Source organism: Schistocerca piceifrons, chromosome X, assembly GCF_021461385.2.
Source record: "Schistocerca piceifrons isolate TAMUIC-IGC-003096 chromosome X, iqSchPice1.1, whole genome shotgun sequence".
In the NCBI taxonomy this organism is placed as follows: Eukaryota; Metazoa; Arthropoda; class Insecta; order Orthoptera; family Acrididae; genus Schistocerca; species Schistocerca piceifrons.
This window is the reverse complement of record NC_060149.1, coordinates 324,718,601-324,743,855: the sequence shown is the minus strand read 5'-3', so window position 1 is coordinate 324,743,855 and position 25,255 is coordinate 324,718,601.

Here is a 25,255-nt window from a genome sequence, read left to right as displayed (position 1 = left end):
CTTACAGTGATCTCGCAAATAGTTCTGTGTCTCACTGGGAGTCAAAAACGTCAGATATCGTTAGTGTTGACAACGAATGAAAATGCATTGAACATAAAAATTATTATCCTCCAGAAGATAGGTGTTCTCATGCTAGAGCCTGATAATACATAGTGAAAAGCTTAGTGCTGGGCTAGGATTCCAACCCATTCATGCGCAATATGTGGAGATGTTAAGGAATCTGCAGTTTTGAACAAACAACAGGTTGTAGTCGAACTGTATTGTCACGAAGGGATCAAATTCCGCGTTAAGGGCGGTCTGAGTTGCATTCCCAGTTCAGAACCAATTTTATCGACATACAGAAGCTCAAATAACAGACGGAATAAGAGTCCTGTGACCATACACAGGGTTTGTTTCGTCAGTAGAAATAAATAACTACTATAAGAAAGGTTACTGCTGATAGAGTTTCTACATGTCGCCACTCCTTACTTTATTGTGGTTCCACCTAACGTCTACTTGGTAGAGAAGGAATATGATGTTTAATGTGATTTTCAGACCACAATGCCATTATACCTTCTTCACTTGGCGTAGCCAGAAGAGAATAGAATCTGCCTCTCCCTATCAAAAAACATCGGCAGAAGTTGGAATCTAACCGAGACCATCATCATACGAAACTATCATCAGTCCAACAGACCACCAAACCCTCTTCTCTACGACTCATTTCTCTATAATAACACCGTTGAGGCCACAAGATGAGAATTCTGACACACAGGCTCCCTGTAGTGGTTTGCAGGATGTCCAGTACATTCATTTACTTGGTTGACCGAATCGCCATGAACTAGCTGCCTTGCCTACCCAGTGCATACATTCGACTCTATTTTGTAATCACCGAAATAAAATAACGTAACTGCCACCTACACAGAACTGCCAACAGTGTAGGATGCAGAAATCTAAATAGGAAGTGTTCCGTTCCATTTGAGATACTCTATTGCGCTATCTGTTTGTTGAAACCATCGTGCAGTGCAAAAGAAATGCTGTAACTGTCTGTCTCTCAGAAGTCTAGATCCAGCCATATGCATTATCTCACAGCACTGTGGAATGCCGAAGTTCTGCACGAATGTTGTTCACTTCCAGAGGTGTTGTAGCTACGTTACAGCTAGTAGCGTAACGGTAAGCGTCGCGTGTTCTATTACATTCGCTACTACATTTTTTTTAAATGCAATTCTGCTGTCTGCCGAAGTTAACAATTTAATGGAACTTTGAACATAATTCTATTCACGTCCCAACCCAAAATAGTCGCATGTGGAAAAAAGGCTAACTTCTGCGTCATTTTGTTCTTTTCAGGTTTAATAGACGGCCAGGCAGCAGATGCGCTCGAAGCTTTTGTATTATGTATGGGGAGAGTGAATCGTGCCAAAATAGTCAGAAAAGTATTTTCTACATTAGCTGTCGTCTGGTAGTGGCATTTTATTCTTCTTCAATCCTTGTTTGACAGCTTTAACTCAGAACAAGTTTTCTACATGCATGTAATCAATAAACTGCATGTACATTGTCAGACTGTTATAGATAACATCAGAGAATTCGCATATATCGTTGATGATTAATTTCTCTCTCATGTTTAGTATTGTTTTAACAACACTAATAGAAACCTTACGAAAACTGTGGACTGTATTGTAAGAAATGAAATAAAACTACCCACGATAACCCTACGACGAAAGTAAGTCTGTTTTAACAAAACTGAGTATCTGTACACAAGCGTGCCTCTATCTGCACGAATTAGTAAAACACTACTCACTTAGATTTCGATTGGGTCTGTGTTTAAATGGTATGCTGTGTCATACTCAACAGGTATGCAAACGTGGCATTTCATAAATAAAGTTACGTATTCCTAGAAACCCAAAATTTGCTTGCCAGCAGCGGAAAGAGGCGTTACCTGTTGTGCAGCATTGCAAGTTTTTCACCATTGCATTTTGAGCTGAAAGTTTTTTCTTTCGATTTGCTAATCAGTGTATTTCCTTCATACTTATCACCCTGGCATGGAAGTGTTAAGTGAAGAACAATATTGAATTTCGTATCGTTGACGGTCGATTGGAATTTCTTCAGAAACGCTTGTATTGTATAGCAGCTCGGCAGTCAGAAAGCCGAGATCTACGACCATTAACACAACTTACTGAGTCGAGCTGCCAAGAGGATTTGATGTGTAAATGTTTTCTTCTGATTTTGTTACAGAATTTTTTCTGGGAATTCACAGCTCCATGAAATAATACACAAAAAATGCTTTGACGCGCTGACCCTACCACGGTTAGAACTGATGATTTTCTTAACCGTTGGAACACGAGACACGGGCGGTACCGCGGGGCTACAGACACACTGCTGCGAGCGCGCCACTCTCGTCATGATATTGGTCGCTCAGCCTCATAACGCATCGTGAAAGATATTAAAAGTTGTCACTTTTGTGAAGAATAGCATTTCTTTAGCCAAAAAATTGAAATTTCTATCTCAGTGTCTTAGTTTACGTGGTGATTATATACCACGAGTAATTCAAATGGAAAGGGAATATCAAGGGAATTTAGCGAGTCAGTTCAGTACCATACGCGGAAGTGATTGCACTGTCACAGTGTTGCCAAATGTTTGTGACGATGTTGCCAATTCTCCGCTGTGCTAGGAACAGCTCTGTTGCGTTATAGGAGGAGAATACTGTGCTCGTGTCATAGGAGGATACGGAGAGGAGGCGCGGGGTTTGGTTAATATGGAGCGTTTTCTTCTACCTTCTGTATCAAACATTCAGGTGTGTAATCTTCCATCACGATTACAGTTTCCCACAAAAAATATACGAATAAAACACTTACCTTGTTACTTTGTTACAAAAGATTATTTCAGTACAATAAAGAGTCTCTGGAAATCAACTTTGCCAGCCTGTCATGAAAAGTAAGATAACAAACACTTTGCACCCTGAAATCGATTGCATCTCTGTGCAGTCTCGTGATCGTACAAGTAGAATTTCATGAATTGCACAAAAATGTAGAGAAATGTTGGTGCGAATGGAAGCTGTAAGAAACACAGTTACCTAATTATTCTGTACCACGTAATAATCATTCATTTTATAATTCAGAAGAGAAGAAACTAAAAATTAAGCACATTAAGACAGAAACTAAAGTGCAGATGCGGGCACTGTGCAGATCTGCCCTTTTTCATCTTCAGATCTGTACAAATAATGTATACTAACCAGCGTATTCATTGCTTTCGTAATGTTTCCCTCTTGTTTAGTCTTCTTATGATGAACTGGATCCACACCCATGAGTCTGATTTTTTCTTTGTATCCTTCCATCTACTATCTTTGTGTGTTATTGTTCGGTGTTCAAAAATCAAAATATTATGCCTGCTCCCACGCGGTATTAAAATGAGGTCGCAAAAAGGCTAGCGAATTATAATCAAAATACAGTGAGACGCCAATTTGTCTGTCGTCATGGTGTTAAGTGGACAGAAATAGTTGGGTGTTACTGTCGTCTTTTCTTATTGAGATTTTCATATTACCCTGACACAAGACGCCGAGATAAATGTATATATTCTGACGAAACATCCCACATTCCATTCATCCTGATCCATTCGTTACGTGCATCGGCGGCAATGAGTGATAGGAAAGCTGTTGTGGGGTGACGAATAACAATAACAATGGTAGTAATTACAAATCAATAATCAAGGATGTTTACTGCATTACAGACGGTTAACAAAATAACCAATAATGGCTGAGTGTTTAATTGGCGCACTGAGTAGTTATTCTTACCACTTTGTTACTGAATTCTGTTCTAGTTGTTTGCAGAGAGAAAACAAAGAACCCTGTAGCCATACATATCGCTACTACAACGAGATATTACCTATCAACTATCCTTGCTTTACATCACGAGACGAACATTGCGTCACTGAGCTGATATTTGAAATACATTTCTGTTTTCTCTCTCTGTCTCTCTCTCTCTCTTTTTATTTTTATTTTAATTTTTTGAGGAAAGCATCGAGAAGCGCGATAATAAGCAAGTAGGCATATAACCTGTTTACAGTTATTTTCATCGGGATACATATTGCAAAAATACAACTTTTAAGTGTGTTAATGTGTAATTCCAGTTATTGACAGTCTATTCGTGATCTTGCTCGCATTCAGTGGGGTAAAACCTATCACAGAAGCAAGCAAAACACAAATATTTCTTGCACCATGCGCAACACATAAAAGAAATCTCGCTGCACTGACGTGTTGTCCGATATATTGCACGGAAAATATACCTGATTCATGTTGCTAAATACAGCTCTATCAGATATCAATTTGGAAGCGTACCAAGTGTATAAAAGTATATCTTGAAATACGCAGAAAGGCCCATAGAAGTATTCGACTGAAACATAGCCATGACCAAAATTGTAACTGGGGTCGACAGCATCGTCGTCTACCACCTTGACAACTCGAACGGTGACAGTGCTCGGCCGGTTACTTACGTTTACTGGTATCAAAGCTACAGCATGAAAACACAGAAATGTTAATAACCCGAAGGTCATTAGTTTTGGAACCCATAGAAAGTAAAGCAGTTATCAGTCGCAGGAGTGGTTTGAGCACCACAGTGCTTTAATAGGCACGGACCTGTTGGAGGAGGTATGCTGTTGCTTTCATCCGACCTTTGAGTTGACTTACCTAGCCAGTTAATAGGGGAACCTACAGTTTTACGTGGCTTTCGGACCACAGTGCAACTCGGAATTTTTCACATCAACGAACACTGCCCCAGGGGAAATATGTGTAAAACGGCACATAAAAACCATGGGACTGGTGAGGGATCGAACCTGCGACCTACGTATCCATAGTCTTGCTCTTTATCACCTTGACACCATGCACCCAACACTGTGGTTTCTGCTTGCCATTAAAATTAAGGATCTCTCGTTTGTGCCTGGGCTGCCACTTGCGTGTCCCTTAGGTGACCTTACCTTTGGGATTATCCTCGTATACGTGTGTGTAAACGCCTTCCAACGCCCACTAAAGGAAGACAAGGATACCTAGTCTAGCTTCAATATTACAAATACGCCTCTGTTTCTGGATGAACGCAGACTTAGGTTGATAATCATTTTTAATATTTATCAGTACTGTACCCATTGGTGTGAAACTCGTTTTCTACCAATGATTCCCACAGTTACAGGAACACTACTTTAATATCTCTTACACAAAATACTTACGCAGTGCTATCAGACGAAAAAATCAACCTAACACAAACTGTGGGAAGTTTGTTTTACAACCTTCGTACATGGATAAAGAGCTTTTCCTACACAAAATACTTACGCAGTGCTATCAGACGAAAAAATCAACCTGACACAAACTGTGGGAAGTTTGTTTTACAACCTTCGTACCTGGATAAAGAGCTTTTCCTATTTGAGATATCTGTGAACGTTGCTGCATAAGACGATTTAAGAAGAAACTAAATTCCTTCAGCTACGCCAATGTTTAAAGAAATCGTGTCAACGGCACTAAATCCTGGTTTGTAAATCGTTTACTAGCCGTACTCTGCCGCATTTCGCTGGTTCGAAGGCAAAAAGCTTACTGACAAATTTCACAGAAGGAAAATGGGGACGAAATGTCTCCCACTCGAAGGTCATGTTGTTTTGCTTAAATGATTACAAAATCGGGTAAAACGAACAATGAGGTTGTCAGTATAAGCACATTACTGTTGCCAATATGATGTTGCACCGCCCAGGGCCTGTGATGATAAAGGGCCCGTTTAGGTCAGGCATATTGTACACAGAAGTGGAAGAGAGAGCACCACTAAATTCTACAATCCGTATGCAATGCATACACACAGAAATTACTGTTACAGTGTACTTATGGAGCCCAATGAGTGAACTGCATATTTTCTGGTGAGAAAGAGCACTGGCAAAGTCTTCGCTACATTAGGTTACTTAAACTGGCGTCACTTTGAGCTAGAATTTATGGCTAGCGACTAAGTGTAACGACAGTGAGTCGGATGCGGGTTTTGCAACTGTGAAATACTTTCCTTACATTATGGAAGCGAATATTAAACTTGAACTAATATTGCGAAAATTTTGGACTTGGATAACTTAGAATGAAAATCTTTCTGTTTATTGCAAAGAAAAACAATTGATTTTCTAAAACATTCTGTGTCATACACAGCTTGAAACAGGTCACGACGACCAAATCATATCGAAGAACCGACAGCGACGTATATTGGAAGGCAGTAAGATCCCTTGGCTTTTGGTTTGTCAGTATTCGACAGCCATTTCTAGGCGCAAGTAAATGAAGAAAGGCAGCGCGTTTTCGTTATCAAGTAACGTCTTCATCAATTACTTTAGTTTTAATGTGATCTACGAGTAATTGCTGATGTTTGATATTAACATGAAAAGGATTCCGTAGACGGGAAAGAAATTGTTCTTGGGAAACTACTTCTATAATGACCAAAAGGACTTAAATGATCTTCAAGCACATGTGTTCCAGCAGCGGTATGAAGAAAATGATAATAATAATGACGGTGATAGTCGAATTATCCGGTAACTTCACACTTCACAGTGGATTTTCTCGAACTAAGAAATTTCCTGAATTAGTGAAAATTTCAAAATGGCTTCACATCGAGGCTATGACGCCTAGAAGAGACTTTACATCCTGCTGACATGAGAATAGCATAATCTCCGCTTCAGAAGCTTGCTTCTATTTAACCATTTAATAGACTCGCGTTTTTTTTCCACCGTGACTAGTTTAGTAAGCTAAGCACATCATCCATTACAGCACACTCCTGGGGCTGGGAAGTGTGGCCACAATGGTCTGGTGGAACGAAGTATTACAAGTGCAATGCATGGGTTCAGGCATTTACTTTTAAGAGGCACAAACAGATTTACTTTACCTCTGGTAACCTCAAGAGAAAGCTGTTATAATCCAGAATCCGCATTAAACATCACGTTCCTTCATTCCAAACTGGGCAGAGCCGGTTTACGTTGGAAAATGACATAGGTGGAGGTCAGGGTAAACAGAAATACTGTCACCAGTAAACTTACTTACATTAGAAAATTTTATTTTGATGAACCGATAGCCATTTAAAGGAACGGAGCTCTTATTTTACTTGTACTTGATTGAACTAGAGACGTTGAAAAATTTGGTGCTGGACTCTGTTTCGAATTCGTATCTCGTCTTTCGAGGATCTGAAAGTCCCGGAACAGTATAGTTCAATCATTTCATTCCTTTTCCCAAGACTGCAGTCTTCTCTAGGTCTCCTCCAAAGGTAAATATGTGGGTCCGAATCCTGATCCAGTACAAAAATATTCATAATTTCATTTCAACCCCTATCACGTGCACACAGGCCTGCTAGTGAAAATTAACGTGCATTTTTAATGTCTGTTCATGTTGCCAACAATTTCTGGACAAACACGCACACATCTTGCTGTTGGTGAGTAAGCAATTAATACTTAAGCAATATTCGTGGACAATAAAGAAGAACGATAGGAGTGCGGTTCGATTGTCGCTCAGGCACAAAAAATTGTGTCCTTATTTTAGATTAAACACCTAGCAGCTGGCAAGAAAAACCGATACGTAACTTTTGATTTTACTTAGTTAACAATCCGATTACGTCTTGGGTTCGTATCTCCGTCGAAGAACTTCACATCATGCGCTTCATCTTTAAATTCATACACACTTGTTACTTCTGAATGGAGGTATATCAGACATCTTTCATGGTTAGTTAACAGGGACGAAAGGGTCTTGATAGGAGTCCCGGTTTATTACAAAAACTGTCGTCTTTTATTTTCAAGTTTAGATTTGGTTACTGACATAGGCGAAAATTTCGGTACTTCATGACTCTTCATGGATAGTCAGCAATATGATATAATTAGATTAGATTAGATTAATACTTGTTCCATAGATCATGAATACGACATTTCGTGATGATGTGGAACGAGTCATTTTAATGAAAGGTTTCTTTACATACCAGTATTCAATTTCTTTACAACAATTTTTTACTCTCTCTCTCTCACACACACTCACACACACACACACACACACACACACATTCTCTTTTTATTTTTATTTGTTTGTTGTGTTCGACAATCGGCGAGGCAAGAAAACGTCCGTGAATGAGTTTCTTAGTTTTGAGTACAGTTACGAAAGACATATAAAAACAACTATTAGAGTTGCTGATTTATGATGCTTAGTAGCAGTCAGTTCTGAGTATTATTAGCAACTAAGCTCCATCCCTAAACCTAATTACAGAAATGCGAATCAGACGCATTACGTATTCCAGGCCGTAGCAGCCGCGTCTTTGAGGCGCCAGCTATGGTCACTTCGTAGCCCGCTGTAGGATCACATCGGTTCGTCTTCTTCCTGCTGGTAATGTAACTGAGATTTGGCAACAACGCAAGGTATATTTGGCAACTCTGTGATCGACGAGTTACTTCCTGGTGTGCACGGAATTAAGCCTCAAAGTTCACTAGATGTCTCGTGTCATTTCCATTGCATAAACTGAGTTGTTACCGCTTGAGGTGTAACAGAAGATTTTAAATTTACGGTTTTCAGCCCAGCAAAGTCACTGAGCGTGGCAGTTGCAACTAATCTCGTCCTGCAAATCCCGGTTTACGAGTTCAAGCCACTATTGTCCTCGTAAGAGGAAAGCGCAAACCATATCTATCCGCTCGCTCTGTGTTGACGTGCTGACCTGTGGAAGCGCGAGTGCAATCGTTCGCAGTTCCAGCCTCGCTTAATGTAACGTTTTTATCCCTTCTGTGTAAGAGCTGTAAGCAGTCGGATCAAACATCGATAAGCAAATCGTAAGAAAATACTTTCAGCTCATACTACAATGGTGAAAAACTTACAATACTGCACAACAGGTAACGCCTCTTTCCGCTGCTGGCAAGCAAATTTTGGGTTTCTAGGAATACGTAACTTTATTTATGAAATGCCACGTTTGCATACCTGTTGAGTATGACACAGCATACCATTTAAACACAGACCCAATCGAAATCTAAGAGAGTGGTGTTTTACTAATTCGTGCAGATAGAGGCACGCTTGTGTACAGATACTCAGTTTTGTTAAAACAGACTTACTTTCGTCGTAGGGTTATCGTGGGTAGTTTTATTTCATTTCTTACAATACAGTGCACAGTTTTCGTAAGGTTTCTTTTAGTGTTGTTAAAACAATACTAAACATGAGAGAGAAATTAATCATCAACGATATATGCGAATTCTCTGATGTTATCTATAACAGTCTGACAATGTACATGCAGTTTATTGATTACATGCATGTAGAAAACTTGTTCTGAGTTAAAGCTGTCAAACAAGGATTGAAGAAGAATAAAATGCCACTACCAGACGACAGCTAATGTAGAAAATACTTTTCTGGCTATTTTGGCACGATTCACTCTCCCCATACATAATACAAAAGCTTCGAGCGCATCTGCTGCCTGGCCGTCTATTAAACCTGAAAAGAACAAAATGACGCAGAAGTTAGCCTTTTTTCCACATGCGACTATTTTGGGTTGGGACGTGAATAGAATTATGTTCAAAGTTCCATTAAATTGTTAACTTCGGCAGACAGCAGAATTGCATTTAAAAAAAATGTAGTAGCGAATGTAACAGAACACGCGACGCTTACCGTTACGCTACTAGCTGTAACGTAGCTACAACACCTCTGGAAGTGAACAACATTCGTGCAGAACTTCGGCATGCCACAGTGCTGTGAGATAATGCATATGGCTGGATCTAGACTTCTGAGAGACAGACAGTTACAGCATTTCTTTTGCACTGCACGATGGTTTCAACAAACAGATAGCGCAATAGAGTATCTCAAATGGAAAGGAACACTTCCTATTTAGATTTCTGCATCCTACACTGTTGGCAGTTCTGTGTAGGTGGCAGTTACGTTATTTTATTTCGGTGATTACAAAATAGAGTCGAATGTATGCACTGGGTAGGCAAGGCAGCTAGTTCATGGCGATTCGGTCAACCAAGTAAATGAATGTACTGGACATCCTGCAAACCACTACAGGGAGCCTGTGTGTCAGAATTCTCATCTTGTGGCCTCAACGGTGTTATTATAGAGAAATGAGTCGTAGAGAAGAGGGTTTGGTGGTCTGTTGGACTGATGATAGTTTCGTATGATGATGGTCTCGGTTAGATTCCAACTTCTGCCGATGTTTTTTGATGGGGAGAGGCAGATTCTATTCTCTTCTGGCTACGCCAAGTAAAGAAGGTATAATGGCATTGTGGTCTGAAAATCACATTAAACATCATATTCCTTCTCTACCAAGTAGACGTTAGGTGGAACCACAATAAAGTAAGGAGTGGCGACATGTAGAAACTCTATCAGCAGTAACCTTTCTTATAGTAGTTATTTATTTCTACTGACGAAACAAACCCTGCGTATGGTCACAGGACTCTTATTCCGTCTGTTATTTGAGCTTCTGTATGTCGATAAAATTGGTTCTGAACTGGGAATGCAACTCAGACCGCCCTTAACGCAGAATGTGATCCCTTCGTGACTATACAGCTCGACTACAACTTGTTGTTTGTTCAAAACTGCAGATTCCTCAACATCTCCACATATTGCGCATGAATGGGTTGGAATCCTGGCCCAGCGCTAAACTTTTCACTATGTATTATCAAGCTCTAGCATGAGAACACCTATCTGCTGGAGGATAATAATTTTTATGTTCAATGCATTTTCATTCGTTGTCAACACTAACGATATCTGACGTTTTTGACTCCCAGTGAGACACAGAACTATTTGCGAGATCACTGTAAGTTCAAGGATGTTATTCCGAGCTGCTGGTGGAAAAAAATTCGATAAGTGTCGTCTCTTTGTGTGTAGTCTACAACGATATGTTTGGGGTTCGATTCTCAGTCAGCAGTGAACACTTCGTCATATTATTTCTAGTTCAAACATGCTCACATGTCGCTGCTGGTGTAACAAACCCATACTGAACGTTCCTTTTCTCTAGAATATAACGGCGATACGTGCCGGGTTGGAGTCCTGTGAAGGAAAAATTAATGTTTCGTCTCGTCATTTCATTTAATACATCTAGCTACTGCCGAGAAAATCCGATATATCAAAGTTGATTGTGCTTCGATAACAATCCGATTAGGTTCTGGGTTCGAATCCAACACAAATCTTTACCTCATTGCATTTCAAGTAAGTTAATTGTGTAGAAGCAGTATTTAACATCTCCCGTAGTTCGTTAACATGGACAATAGATGCTGAGTAGGAATTCGCGACCGTTAAAAATGTTTACGTTATGTAATTTAAAGTTGATATTTGTTAACTGATACTTTCTAAAATCGAGGTATATCACTCTCTTTATGCCTAGTCAGGAATGACTGTTAATTTCCGTCAATCACGAAATCTTAGTTTGCATGACCTGGGTTTGAATCCTTATGCAGAACGAGGCGATTCGTCGTGTCATTTGAAGTTCATACATATTCCCAACTAGCAGCTCGTGAATAACGCAAATTTTTAATGACATTCTGCGTTAAATAACAAGTATGGTATTTTACTTTGATGATGAAATCAAGAATATGACGAACTTACTACGTGCATTACCTATCTAACGTAATAATGAGAGTGCTAACATTTCAGGTATGTCAGTTATTGCTATAAATTCGAGCTTACAAGCCATAAGGACAGTCTTATCTGTGATGAGGTGTTCCCTGATATTTTTAGTATCGTGGTATTACTTTACATCTTGAGTTATTGCGGTACAGAGCAGTGTTTTCTAGTGGTGATTTGTTGGAACCATTTTCAATAGTCAAACGACTGTATCAAGGAGCGATTAGAGGACCTGCTAGACAGCTGGGTTATGCGGGTTGCATGGGAATCAGGCGAAATGCAATCCAGGTCGTTTGGATACTTTTGAGCATGGCTGTACTTCGTTAACAATCCGATTACGTGCTGGGTTAGCATCCCTGTCACAAGCTTTATATGATGGTTTTTCAATTTTAAACATGAGATTACCTTGTTCCTTGTGAATGAAACCATATTAAACGTCGTTGGGGGTAGTTATCAGTACGGTAACTGTTATGACAGGATTCCCAGTTCAGAACAAACATTTTCGTCATTTATTTTCAGGATCTGAATTGATAACTGATACTGGTGCAAACGTCTATACTTCACATCTCTTTATGCCTAGTGATCCGGTCTCAATAAGGCACAAACAAAGCTTAGCGTAGTTAGCAATGGCTATAGGTGCTGGGATTGTGATCCAGGTCTAGAACGACGACGTTGGTCATGTCATTTAAAGTTCAAAATTTGTGTACACGTTGCTGTTGATGTGTTATGAGAACAATGATATTACTGGTGATTCGCTGTTAATGTTGAAATTTCCTTACAGCGCTTGTTGCCGTTAATCGCATTTTTCTACTGGTTCGTCCAATATCCAGTTTCCAGAGCCACTCGGCGTTGAGCGACCTTCAGCACGTGGATGGAAAACCTTTTAGAGAGCGAAAAACTTTTTTCCAATTGCTGTACAGCTTTGAAACTCCATATATTGTCTCAAGTATTTAATTTTGACTAAGAATTACTGTACGAGATATGTAATATAATCCGTTTTCTCAGAACTTTTGGAATGTCACTTGTTGTAATTAAAGTTTAGTTTATGAGTGTTATGGGATGTCTCATCGCTAAGAACGTGTTTTCTAATATGTTTTGTATGACGATATTAGTTGACGCTTAGACTGACTGCCATAAAGACCTTTCGTCTCTTAGTAGTCTCTTGCGGTACCCATTGTGTAGTCAAACGACTGTACCCCACGGGGATTTGGTGTTTAGAGGACCTGCAACACAGCTACGTTATGTTGGTTGTATTCGGCAGTGACCCACTTTTTTTGCTGTCAAGTGCACAAAAGTGTGTGTGTGTGTGTGTGTATGTGTGTGTGTGTGTGTGTGTGTGTGTGTGTGTGTGTGTGTGCGCTTGTGCGATTCTATGCGGCTGTGTGTATGTGCATGTAGTGCTGCTGACGAAGCTGGCCAACTCTGGGGTACATACTAATTGGCTGCTTCGTTTGTATGTGGTAGCTACATGCCTGCCACGGGCTACCTTGAGCTCAATTACCAACGCAGTATCGTTCGAAACAGACATTCCACAATATTACGAGAGTGAATCAAATGAAAACCTTAAATATTTTTTGAAATATTATTTATTGTGCAGAAGTGGTACAAAGCTGTATCACTTTTCAACATTGTTACGTCTGCCACAGACGGCCCCTGCCAGGCAAACTACACTCAAGACACCCCTGTGTACCATATAACATATACAAACACTTGCAGGCGCAACCAAGAGGAAAACAATTCCTCAAAATAAACAGAACTTGCTAGAGACTAATGCGAACCTTTTTCTGAAGAGGTCGCCTCCCAGACACAGGGAAGTTGGAGTACTCCGCCGACCTCCGCTGGCTTTATAAGGCCAGCGCAGCAGTAGTGCAACCAGTTCCTCGCCGAGCTAGGTCCAGCTCCGACGGACCTCACCGACGCTCTTGATGAATAGTCGTCTACATGTTATTTGTTTTCTTTGTGTGTATATAGTGATTGTTCGAGAAGTGTAGTTCAGTTTCAGTAAACTACATTATACTGAGTGTTCTACAATACTGAGTATCCTTCAAACATAATCTCCCCCACGCTCAATGCAAATCCTCCAGCGCTTATAAAGCGCATAAATTCCTTTAGAAAAAAATTCTTTCGGTAGTCAGAGCAACCACTCATTCACCGCATGGTGTACCTCTTCATAAGAACGGAACTTCTTTCCTCCCACTGCGTCTTTGAGTGGTCCAAACATATGGATGTCACTTGGGGGCAAGGTCTGGAGAGTATGGTGGATGAGGAAGACACTCAAAATGCAGGTCTGTGATAATAGCAACTGTTGTAAGGGCAGTGTGGGGTCTTACATCGTCATGTTGCAAAAGGACACCTGCTGACAGCAATGCACGTCGCTTCGATTTGATTGCAGGCCGCAGATAATTTTTAGATCTGTATATGATGCACTGGTGACAGTTGTCCCTCTAGGCATGTAATGCTCCAAAATGACGCCTATTTCGTACTAAAAGAGAGTCAGCATAACCTTCCCTGCTGATGGTTCTGTTCGAAACTTCTTTGGTTTTGGTGATGAGGACTGGATCTCCTCTCTTCGTTTCTGGTTGGTGGAAGTGAACCTAGGTTTCGTCCCAGTATCGATTCTTGCAAGGAAGCCATCACCTTCTCGTTCAAAGCGCCGAAGAAGTTCTTCAAAAGCATCAACACGCCGTTCTTTCGCTTCAGGAGTCAGCTGCCGTGGCACCCATCTTGCAGACACTTTGTGAAACTGGAGCACACCATGCACAATGTGGTGTGCTGACCCATGAATAACCTGCAAACATGCTACAATGACATTCAGTGTCACTCGGAAGTTTTCCTTCACTATGTCTTCAATTGCTGCAATATTCTGTGGAGTCACAACTCGTTGTGCCTGACCTGGACGAGGAGCATCTTCCACTGAAGTCACACCATTTGCGAACTTCCTACTCCATTCGTAGACTTACTGCTGTGACAAACATGCGTCACTGTACTGAACCTTCATTCGTCGATGAATTTCAATAGGTTCACACCTTCAGTACACAAAAACCGAATACCAAAACGCTGTTCTTCCCTGGTGCTAATCGCAAGTGGAGTGGCCATCTTTATACTGATACTGCGGTGGTATGTGTGCATCTGCACTATGCTGCCACCTACAGGACATTCTGCACGCTGTTTGTAGCACCCTTACCCACATACAGGATAACGGCGCGAAATTTCGGTTTGTTATTACCAGTTTTAAGGTTTTCCTTTGACTCACCCTCGTATTTAAATGATCTTCAGCACTAGATCGTTACTGTGACGAAAGCTTGAAAATCTTCAGGACTTCACATACTTACATATACGCCCATGGTGACAACACTGTAGATCATGGCTGGCTGCAGCTTGCCCAACTGCATGCAGACGAGCGCAGAGATTTCTCCACTCAATGTCTCCTCTACCGGCTTAATAGGGTATACAGTCCCTTATATCTTTCCTCGATCGTAAATACCTTGTCTGAGAAACACATTAGTAACATCCGTTCACGTCAGAGAATAATTCTATCACTCACAGTTCATCACTCAGCTGCTTTCTCTAGTTCTATATCAGTGGCATGAACCCCACTCTGGAATGATCTCTGTCACTCTATCAGACCACTGAATAACATTTCCAGCTGCAAAAGATAGTTAGCGACGTACCTACCAGAACAACAAACATACCTGTCTTTGTCATTACATACACGTCACCCCATATTAACTAAGCACTCTTCTTTCCAACCGGACCCTACTCGTTTCCCAAAGCCCTTAAATGGTGCCGTCCGCCTGAATTCCTCTCCTTCAGAATTCACTATGTCAGATAATATCAGCAGCAGCAGCAGCAGCAGTAAGAGTAGTACTGTATCTACAACGGACAGTCAAACAGAAAAAAAGTAAGTACATTCTTTATTTCAAAAGCAATCCTTATTCGTTCGTTTTATGAAGGACGTTCTCGGGTATAGTGGCTGTTTGCAAAAAAAAAAAAGAGGCAGTCTAGCGATTTATTGTTACAAGTCTTTAAAAATGAATAGGAACGACAGAAAGGAGGGATGAGAATTCTCAGTATCTACCATGCTGTTTCTTATCTATATAAGCGATTTGGGAGACAATTCGAGCAGCCGTCTTATGTTGTTTGCAGATGACGCTGTCGTTCATCTGCTAGTAAAGTCATTAGAAGGTCAAAACAAATTGCAAAACGATTTAGAAAACGTATATGTATGGGGCAAAAATTGCCAATTGACCCTAAATAACAAAAAGTGTGACATCATCCACATGCGTGCTAGAAGAAATCCCTTAAACTTTGGCTACACGATAAATCAGTCAAATCTACAGGCCATAAATTCAACTAAATACCTAGTAACTGCAATTACGAACAACTTAAATGGGAAGGAACACATATAAAATTTTATGGGGAAGGTTAACCAAAGTCTGCGTTTAATTGGCATGACAATTTTAAAAATTTAACAGATCTACTAAGGAGACTGCCTACACTACGGTTGTCCGTCCTCTTTTGAATACTGCTGCGTGGAGTGGGATCCTTACCCGATAAGACTGACGGAGTACATCGAAAAAGTTCAAAGAGGGGCAGCACGTTTTGTGTTATCGCGAAATAGGGGAGAGAGTGTCACTGAAATGATATAGGATTTGGGATTGATATCATTAAAACAAAGGCGTTTTTCGTTGCGGAGGAATCTTCTCACGAAATTCCAATCACAAACTTTCCTGTTCGAATGCGAAAATATTTTGTTGAAGCCGACCTACATAGGGAAAAACAATCAACATGATAAAATGAGGGAAATCAGAGCTCGTACGGAAAGATAACGGTGTTCGTTCTTTCCGCGCGCTATACGAGATTGCAGTAATAGAGAATTGTGAAGGTGGTTCGATGAACCCTCTGCCAGGCACTTGAAGTTGATTTGCAGAGTATCCATGTCGATGTAGATGTGGACAGATACTGCCACATAATCGACGAGTATATATTTGCTGTGAAATTACATAACAACACATGCAGATGGAATTTGAATATTTACTTCACAATAAAAGAGCAAAAAACTATAATGCTTGACCGATGGAGTTATTGTTCTGTTCATGAAGAATTAGTTCGTTCAAAATTTTCTGGCATCGAACATGTGAAGAAATTGATGCTATGAGTATAAGAATTTCATATTTCACGCGCATGATATCACTGTCAGTTGGAAAAATTTTCGATGGAACTGACCGAAGGATAGGGAGCCTTTACATAATACTGAAAAGTAGATTGATTAAGTGAAGGGGCACGATTGGAACGATTTTTCGATTTAAAACCAACTATTGTTCAGTTTATGATGGAAAAAAGCGTGCAGGAACGAAAATTAGAGCATCAGCAATGGGTTGCAGACCTTGCATTTTAAGTGGACTTTACTGCACACTGCCCAAAGTCAAACATTACAAGGTAAGACTCAGCTTACATATGATTTGATGGGAATACATTTAAAGAGAAAGTAGCATTGTAAAAGGGGCAAATTCTGACAAAAACACAGTCCACTTCCCTATTCTCACTGGCGTTATAAAAAACGTGATGTCTGAAGAATTCATTGTGGCCTTGAAAGAGTTACATGGATAGTTTTGTAAATGTTTAGAAGACGCTGCCCACCTTATATCTGTTTTCGGGCTGTTTTAATATCGTATGTCATTCCAACTGAAAGTACTCCTGTGCATGTATAGATCGAACTAACTGATCTGAAGTGTAATCTCCGTTTTAAAGACAAATCCTGTTACGTTAAAAGTGTCTTGGATATCTACATTGTTTCCCTCAGGCTGAGTTTCTACATCTCCGTAACGAGGTTGCGAAAGTGCTATAACATTTAGATCAACACATGTGTGGAAGAGCTTTTTTCGATTATGAAACTAAATAAGTCAAGATCACGTGGCAATTGAGTGCAAGAATCTGTGAAAATAACCACGTATGACGAATTTTTGTACCAGATAAAAATTGTGTTATGTCTTAGCGCGCCAAAATAATTAAATAGTACTGAAAATTTGTCATATTTTTTATGTATGTCGTTGAGAAGTAGGACATACGAAACCATTTCGTATACAGTGTGACTGCATTGCCTTCTAAATACAGCATGGCTTGCCTTCTAAATACAGCATGGCGTCGTGGTGTGGGAATTGTGGGGCTAAGTGAGAGGGCTGTGGCACTCCTGCCAGGACACGGCTTGCACATCGAATTCTAGGGCACCACTGCCGAACACCATAGTAACCTACGTCTTCTACCGAAAGAGTAAACTGGCAGTAGGGGTTCTCCTCTATAATTTCGACTCTGTGCTGCGTCATTAGATGATATTTCTGGGCATGGGCTCCTACCTTCGATTTTTCCCTCAAGACACCATCTGCAGTTTATCAAAGCTTGTCAGTATCGTTTTGTTACTTCCTTAACATGTGAAGTGATGCCTAGCTCATGTTTTATAGAGCTATCAGAGTATCAGTTACTAAAATTTTGTTCCTCTGGATTTTCTGTCCCTGCACTGGCCATGTTTGCACATAAAATTATTGGATATAAGGTCCGCCTGTTATGCAAAACATTGTTTTTTCATATGACCTAAACATATTTCGGCACTACTATGCCATCGTTAGTGGGCTTCCTTTACCCAAATTGTGAGGTACGAGCATATTTTCAGTAATAACTAATTTATGAAAATGATACGTAAAGACAGATGCGCCATGTTGTCATCATTACCTCAATTTTGCATTATAAGGTTATGTAGAATCCTCTGACATTATCATGTACTGGCAACTTGTTATCTGTAACTAAATGACGTTAATATGAATGTTTAGCGAGTTAACACATCACTTTATACCTGAACGTAATTTAGTTGTCAAATTTTTGGAATGAACTCCCTAACTATATCAGGGAACTGAATAACATTTCGAGCTTCAAAAGCCAGCACAACAATCATGCTTGTCTTTGCCGTTACACACATTGCCCATTTTTTCCAGCCAAACCCTACACGTTTCCCAAAGCCCTTCTCTCATGCAGTCCACCTAAATTTATCTCCTCAGCACTCGCTACCTCAGAAAATATTCAGCAAAAGTAGTAGTAGTACTAGTAGTAGTAGTGTTCGTCTATAAGAGGCAATCGAATGAAAACGGGATTACTTTTGAAATAATAAACAGTTTACTTACTTTTTTCCATCTGTCTCTATTTCATTTGAATGCCGAGTATAGTACTAACGCTAATAGTTTTAGTCAGTACTGCTATTCACACAATCATCAGATAAATTCAAATCTTTTTTTAAATCATGTTAATTCTATTAACACAATTTATAAATATCTATCGCATTGAGACTGTTATTTCTTGTGGAACTAAGATGTAGAAATTACCGCATTTGTGAAACCCTGATCTCATGTCAAAGAGAGTTTGTAGCTCTTAATATGATCAGGTTAGATAAATAAAAAATACATTTAATTTAGCAGTAGTCAAAATATACTGTATAAATTTTGTGAAAATAAAGTCAGTCATAAAGTACCTGAACTACACTGCCACAGCTGACGTACCTTATATGTTTATTTTATTGGTTGAAAATACCGCAGTTCAGCCAAGTGTTTATAACTAATAAATGTAATTAATGTACTTTAGCTTCTCAAGGTATTAGTGTATAAAACGTGCCTTTATTAAATGTACTTTTAATGTGGTAATGGATTTTTAATAGTATACGGTTTCAGAAGCTGAAGACATCAGTACATAAAAATGGCCCAGGAGGAACAATGGACCTTGCCGTCGGTGGGGTGACTTACGTGTCTCAGCGATACAGATCGCAGTACCGTAAGTACAACCACAACGGAGGGGTATTTCTTGAGAGATCATACAAACGTGTGGTTCCTGAATAGGGTAGCAGCCATTTCAGTAGTTGCAGGGGAAACTGTCTGGGTGATTACTGATCTGGCCTTGGAACATCAGCCGAAACAGCCTTGTGCTGGTACTTCGAACGGCTCAAGGCAAGCGGTAAGTACAGCCGTAATTTTTCCCGAGGACATACAGCTCTACTGTATGATTAAATGGCAATGGCATCCTTTTGCATAAAATAATCCGAAAGTAAAGTAGTCCCACATTCAGATCTCTGGACGGGGACTACTCAGGTGAATGTCGTCGTCTGGGGAAGGTTGGATCCCTTACTTTAGCAGGAAGGATAGAAAATTTAAAAAGGTAAATGGATAGGATTAAACTGGATACAGAGAGAATTAATGAAATTCAGTGGGAGCAGGAAAAGGACTCCTGGTCAGGTGAATACACGATTATAACTACAAAGTCACACAGAAGTAAAGAAGGAGTAGGCTTAATAATGAATAAGAAAACGGCAGTGCGTAATCAATGCATTATCGTAGCCAAGAGAGATACGAAGCCCACACCTACCACAGAAGTACAACTTTATACAGGGTGGCCCATCTGAAGTCTCGGATGAGATTATCTCGAAAACTATACATCGGGTAAAAATAGTGGGTAAGACAAGTTCGTAAGATCAAAGGGGGGCATCAAATGATACTACACGTGACCCCCAGCCCCAGCCCCCTTGGGGCAAAATTTTAAATCTTAAATGGAAACCCCCATTTTTTTATTGCAGATTCGGTTTCTCCATAAAAAAGTAATCAACTTTTCTCTGAAACATTTTTAAACCATTGACAGATGGCGCTGGAATCGAGAAAAATTAAAACTGGGGATGAACTCTGATTCATTTAGAATTACCCGAGAAAGACGCATCAAATCGATAAAAAATTTGCACCAATTTTTTCGTTATGCCAAATTAAGTACAGACCTCGGAGGTGTTCTTTAAGTTTTTGAAATACATGAAAATCGCATGGAGCCACGTTGGGACTGTAAGGAAAATGATCGTTCTCGCTTCCCGCGCCCGGGTTCCCGGATTCGATTCCCGGCGGGGTCAGGGATTTTCTCTGCCTTGTGATGACTGGGTGTTGTGTGATGTCCTTAGGTTAGTTAGGTTTAAGTAGTTCTAAGTTCTAGGGGACTGATGACCATAGATGCTAAGTCTCATAGTGCTCAGAGCCATTTGAACCATTTGAAGGAAAATGATCGATGACAGTGAACACCAAACGTCGTATTATTGCAAATGCGCTCGTTTGTCGTCTGACATTGTCGTGCTGAAGGGGGAGAGTGCTCCATTTGTGGACGAACTTTTTGAAATCGCAGCTCGATAATAGCACGCTGTTTCTCACGCATCGACATAATTACGTTACACACTACCATGTTACACGCTACAACTCAGAGCACTCTAGCGCAGATTGTTGCAACTTGCGTCAGCGAAGTGGGGAAGTCGACCGGGTGTTATGCATGATACGTAAAACCCCAGCCGATGTTGGCTACCGAATAAAAATTCGGAGAAATTACTTTAAAATACTGCCTTGTATTTCAAAATGTTTTTTGTATGTGCTGAATTTTGATGATACTTCTCCTTGATTTGATTTCACTTACTAGTTATTGGTGTGTAATAGAGCAATAATGTAACACACGGACTATTAAGTATAGTACTGAGAAGATTTTCTCGAATTCAACTCTTAAATTACAATAGAATGTTTGTTCCTAGGTACGTGACTATGTTTTACAGTTTTCCAAATTTGGATAAACCTTATTTTTATAATTTCAGACAAAGACTGCTACATACATTAGGTTAATACTGTCATTTAAAAATGGAATAAGAAAATATATTAAACTTACTAAACTCCTATTACGGGGTTGGCTAGAGGCGAAAATATGAAAGATGTTCCAAGTTACAACACACTCCACTATAAACGGTTGAAAAGAAAAAGAAAATTAAAATCCACTGCCCATTCAGTACTGGTAATTTTCCACCTATATCAGTGGCGAAACTTACTACGGAAAGGAGTGGGTTAAAGTTGTATACGAAAATATGGCCCAGTGGAGTTTCCACTCCTATGTTGAGGCACTAACTTTTAACATAATAGCCTCAAATAATTTTTCAAAAGAGTTTTCGAGGAAAAGATGAGCTGTAGATATACTTATCCGAGTATGTCAGTCTCGAATAATTTTAAAACACATCGTCTGCTATCGGTGTTAATAGATTTAAAATTACAGTTTAACACGGATATATCCAGATACACTTCTATCAAGCCGATGTGAATAAAATCCTCGATTTTGCTAACGATACTTTGTGTGAACACTAGCCTACAAAGCATTTTTTGAAATTAACATCAAGCTCTCCTGTCTAAATATCGTCTAGTGGAGAACCTTTTCGTACTGTAGTGCTTATTCACTACGCAAGGTGGATGACGAGCGATATTTTTTGTACGAGAATATTTACGTCTCGTAATGAAATTGAATGGTCACTGCAAGAAGAGAATGAAAGTTGTAATACTTTTATTTGTCTTGTCAGTGGTCATATCGAAATTCTTGTATCCAACTGTGATTCCGTTTCATCACCAACCCACAATGTTTACATGGACCCTGAGAGACTGCAGCTGTCAAACACACACATTTCCTCGCCCCACAGAAGGCGCAAGCTAAGAACGTAATGGACGCGCCCTCGGGCGGAGTCCTGTGCTTAATCTCCTACGGACTGCACGTTGGGGTTTATGCTGGATGAAGGCATTAGTGCGGTGTCACGTTTATTTGCCCAGCATCGACCACACCATTGAAAATACGGTCCTAACTGCCACGTTTGTGCCCACAATCAATCAGTTCCAGCACAGCGTTTTAAGACCTGATGCCGCCATGAGCACCCTTGATGAAGATTTCACGCAGATTTCGCAGGACCGTTCCGGGTAACAATGTGGTTACTCACTGTCGATACTGTCTCTAATTTGCCTTATGAAGCATATATGTTTGCTACAATAACTTCGCCACAATTTGTGCTTTAACTACTAACTTTGCCTTAGAGGGGACAGCCACCATTATCGTCTCAAAAAACAGCCCTCAGTTTAATACCTCTGCGCTTCAGTCGTTCTGTCAACGCAACAGTACCAAGCATATGACCATAGCATATTCCACCCAACGTCAGATTGAGATATGGAGCGGTTAATTAGACGTTCAAAACGCAGGTGCGCAAAATTATGCCATTTCCGAGGAAACACTCACCAGCTTCCTCGTAACTTACCGGTACATACCAATCAAAAAACGCAGCCTGTCCGAAATACTATATGGGCGTATACCACAGGCAAACTTCGATCTGCTGCGTTCGATCCACTGCTTCCGTGGCCTCCTCTCCTGTCCCGCATAACTCACGGGCACTCCTGAATGGACCATCACCTTCGGCCAGAACCCATGGCGGACCCAAGGCGCCGTCGTCGTTGTCAGTAATAGGGAAGACAGATAGTTAAAGTTGTGGTGGCTGAACGTGAACAGATAGTCCGGCATAAATCATCTCCAGCTGAGCCAGTTTGCCTGATTCCACCCCCTCCCCCCCCCCCCCCACTAGCCAAACACACACAGCATAGCCAACTACACCCATAAGCAGCCCTATTTACCCCCCACCCTCCCTCCTTAACTCAGCCTCCCATCATATGACCGCTACCTCCGCCCCTGTTTACAGCGATCTAAGGGGTTCAGGTGGCTTTACAAGGATCAGCGATTGGAGACGCGATTAGAGACAAAACAGCATGGAAAGGACTCGTTAGTACGGCAGACACGACCTCAAAGGCCCTGCACCTTCAGTACATAAAAGAACTGCAAAATAGACCCGACATGAGACCCTGCGCCGGCCGAAGTGGCCGTGCGGTTAAAGGCGCTGCAGTCTAGAACCGCAAGACCGCTACGGTCGCAGGTTCGAATCCTGCCTCGGGCATGGATGTTTTTGATGTCCTTAGGTTAGTTAGGTTTAACTAGTTCTAAGTTCTAGGGGACTAATGACCTCAGCAGTTGAGTCCCATAGTGCTCAGAGCCATTTGAACCATTTGAACCATGAGACCCTGCAGACAACAAACAGTGAACATGACAGATACATCAGAGGAACATGGCGAAACCTACGCAAGCAACAATACAGACGGTGATGACAACTTCCTTTACCGAATCACCGAGTACATACGCTGTTGACAGGTTAAACTTCCTTCAGCTTCAACAAATTACTTACATTCTTGCTTAACACCATGCGCTTCCGATAATTAATTTAATTTTTTCTTCTAACTCATTAGTATTACTTGGTTTCTTTATTGAACGTCTTATGGAAAAATGTATTTTAGCACATGAAAAACTTTAAAATGTACGACCTGTTTTTAAAATCATGTTACAGGTAGCTAAATATTCAATGAATGAATGAATGACTGAGTGAATGAACCTCCTGGGTGCACCCTCATTTGGAGACAGATGGGAACACATAATGCACTCAGAAAATTTGTTGAACGATATTGTTTTGGTAGTCCATGAGCTATAATATGGGGTGGCATAATGTCGTATAGGCATCCTGATCTCCAAATCTTTGAGCACTGTACACTCACCGATCAACGTTGTTTTGACGCTGTACTCCTACGTCACGTGTGCCTTTCCAATCGTGCATTCGGCCTTGACTTCATTTTTATGGATGACGATGTTCTACCACATCGAACAGTGCACGTGCACGAGCTCTGGGAAAGACAGGACCCGCGCGGTTAGAGGCGCCATGTCACTAACTGCGCGGCCCCTCCCGCCGGAGGTTCGAGTCCTCCCTCGGGCATGGGTGTGTGTGCTGTCTTTCGCGTGAGTTAGTTTAAGTAGTGTGTAAGTGTGGGGACCGATGACCTTAGCAGTTTGGTCCCTTAGAAATTCACACACACTTGAAAGATAGAATGTTCGTCGAATGGAATGGCCTGCCCGTTCCATCCGACTACCTGTGGGATGTGTTGGGTAGACGTATTGCAGCACTTCAGTATGCAGCAACGACCATCTAGTATTTGTCAATAGCTCCATCGGAGGAATGGAACGGCCTACCAGAAGAACTCCTAACCAACATTGTCTCCAGCATGGGAGCACGTTGCAGGGCATAAATTGCTATCCGTTGTGATTATACATCCTTAAGAAGCATGCCCTGCCGTTTGTAATGTCCAATAGACCATAATGAATGACAGCGAATTGATTGGAGTTATTGTCTTTGAAAAAAGTATTATTTCTGTTTATCTCATTGCACATTTCTTTCACTTACCGTCTGTAATATATTGTAGCAGTTCTTTCTCTATATCGTCCACGTTTCATCGATTTACCGTACTTGTATGTGACACATCATGCAAAAGTTACTTTCTTTCTTAAGTTTTGCACGCTAGTGTAGATTGCAGACGGCAATCCTTGTGATAGCTCTCATTGCTGTGGTTTTGAATTCCGACTTTTTTTCAAAATTGCTTTTCATAAATAACAGACATTTTGTCCCTAAATTTGCCAAAGAGTACTATCTGAGTTTGATCGACGGCCGATTGAGATGGCCTGGAGGCTTGGCACGAGCATTTTGGAAACTGCACGACTTGGATGTTCGAGGGGTGCTATGGTAAGTATCTTCAACACGTATCGAACCCAATGTGAAACTTCGTCCAGCCGTTGTGGGGTAGGGCGGCCAGTCCAGACGTCGGACATAGTAGGCTGGGCAGGCCGGTAAAACAGGACAGGCGGCGAACTGTAACACCATGACATCGACAACTACGACTGAAAGGGGCACGTGACCATCGGAACTGGACGTTGGCGAAGTGGCAGAACGTTGTGTGGTCCATCCCGATACCTTCTTCGTCATACCGG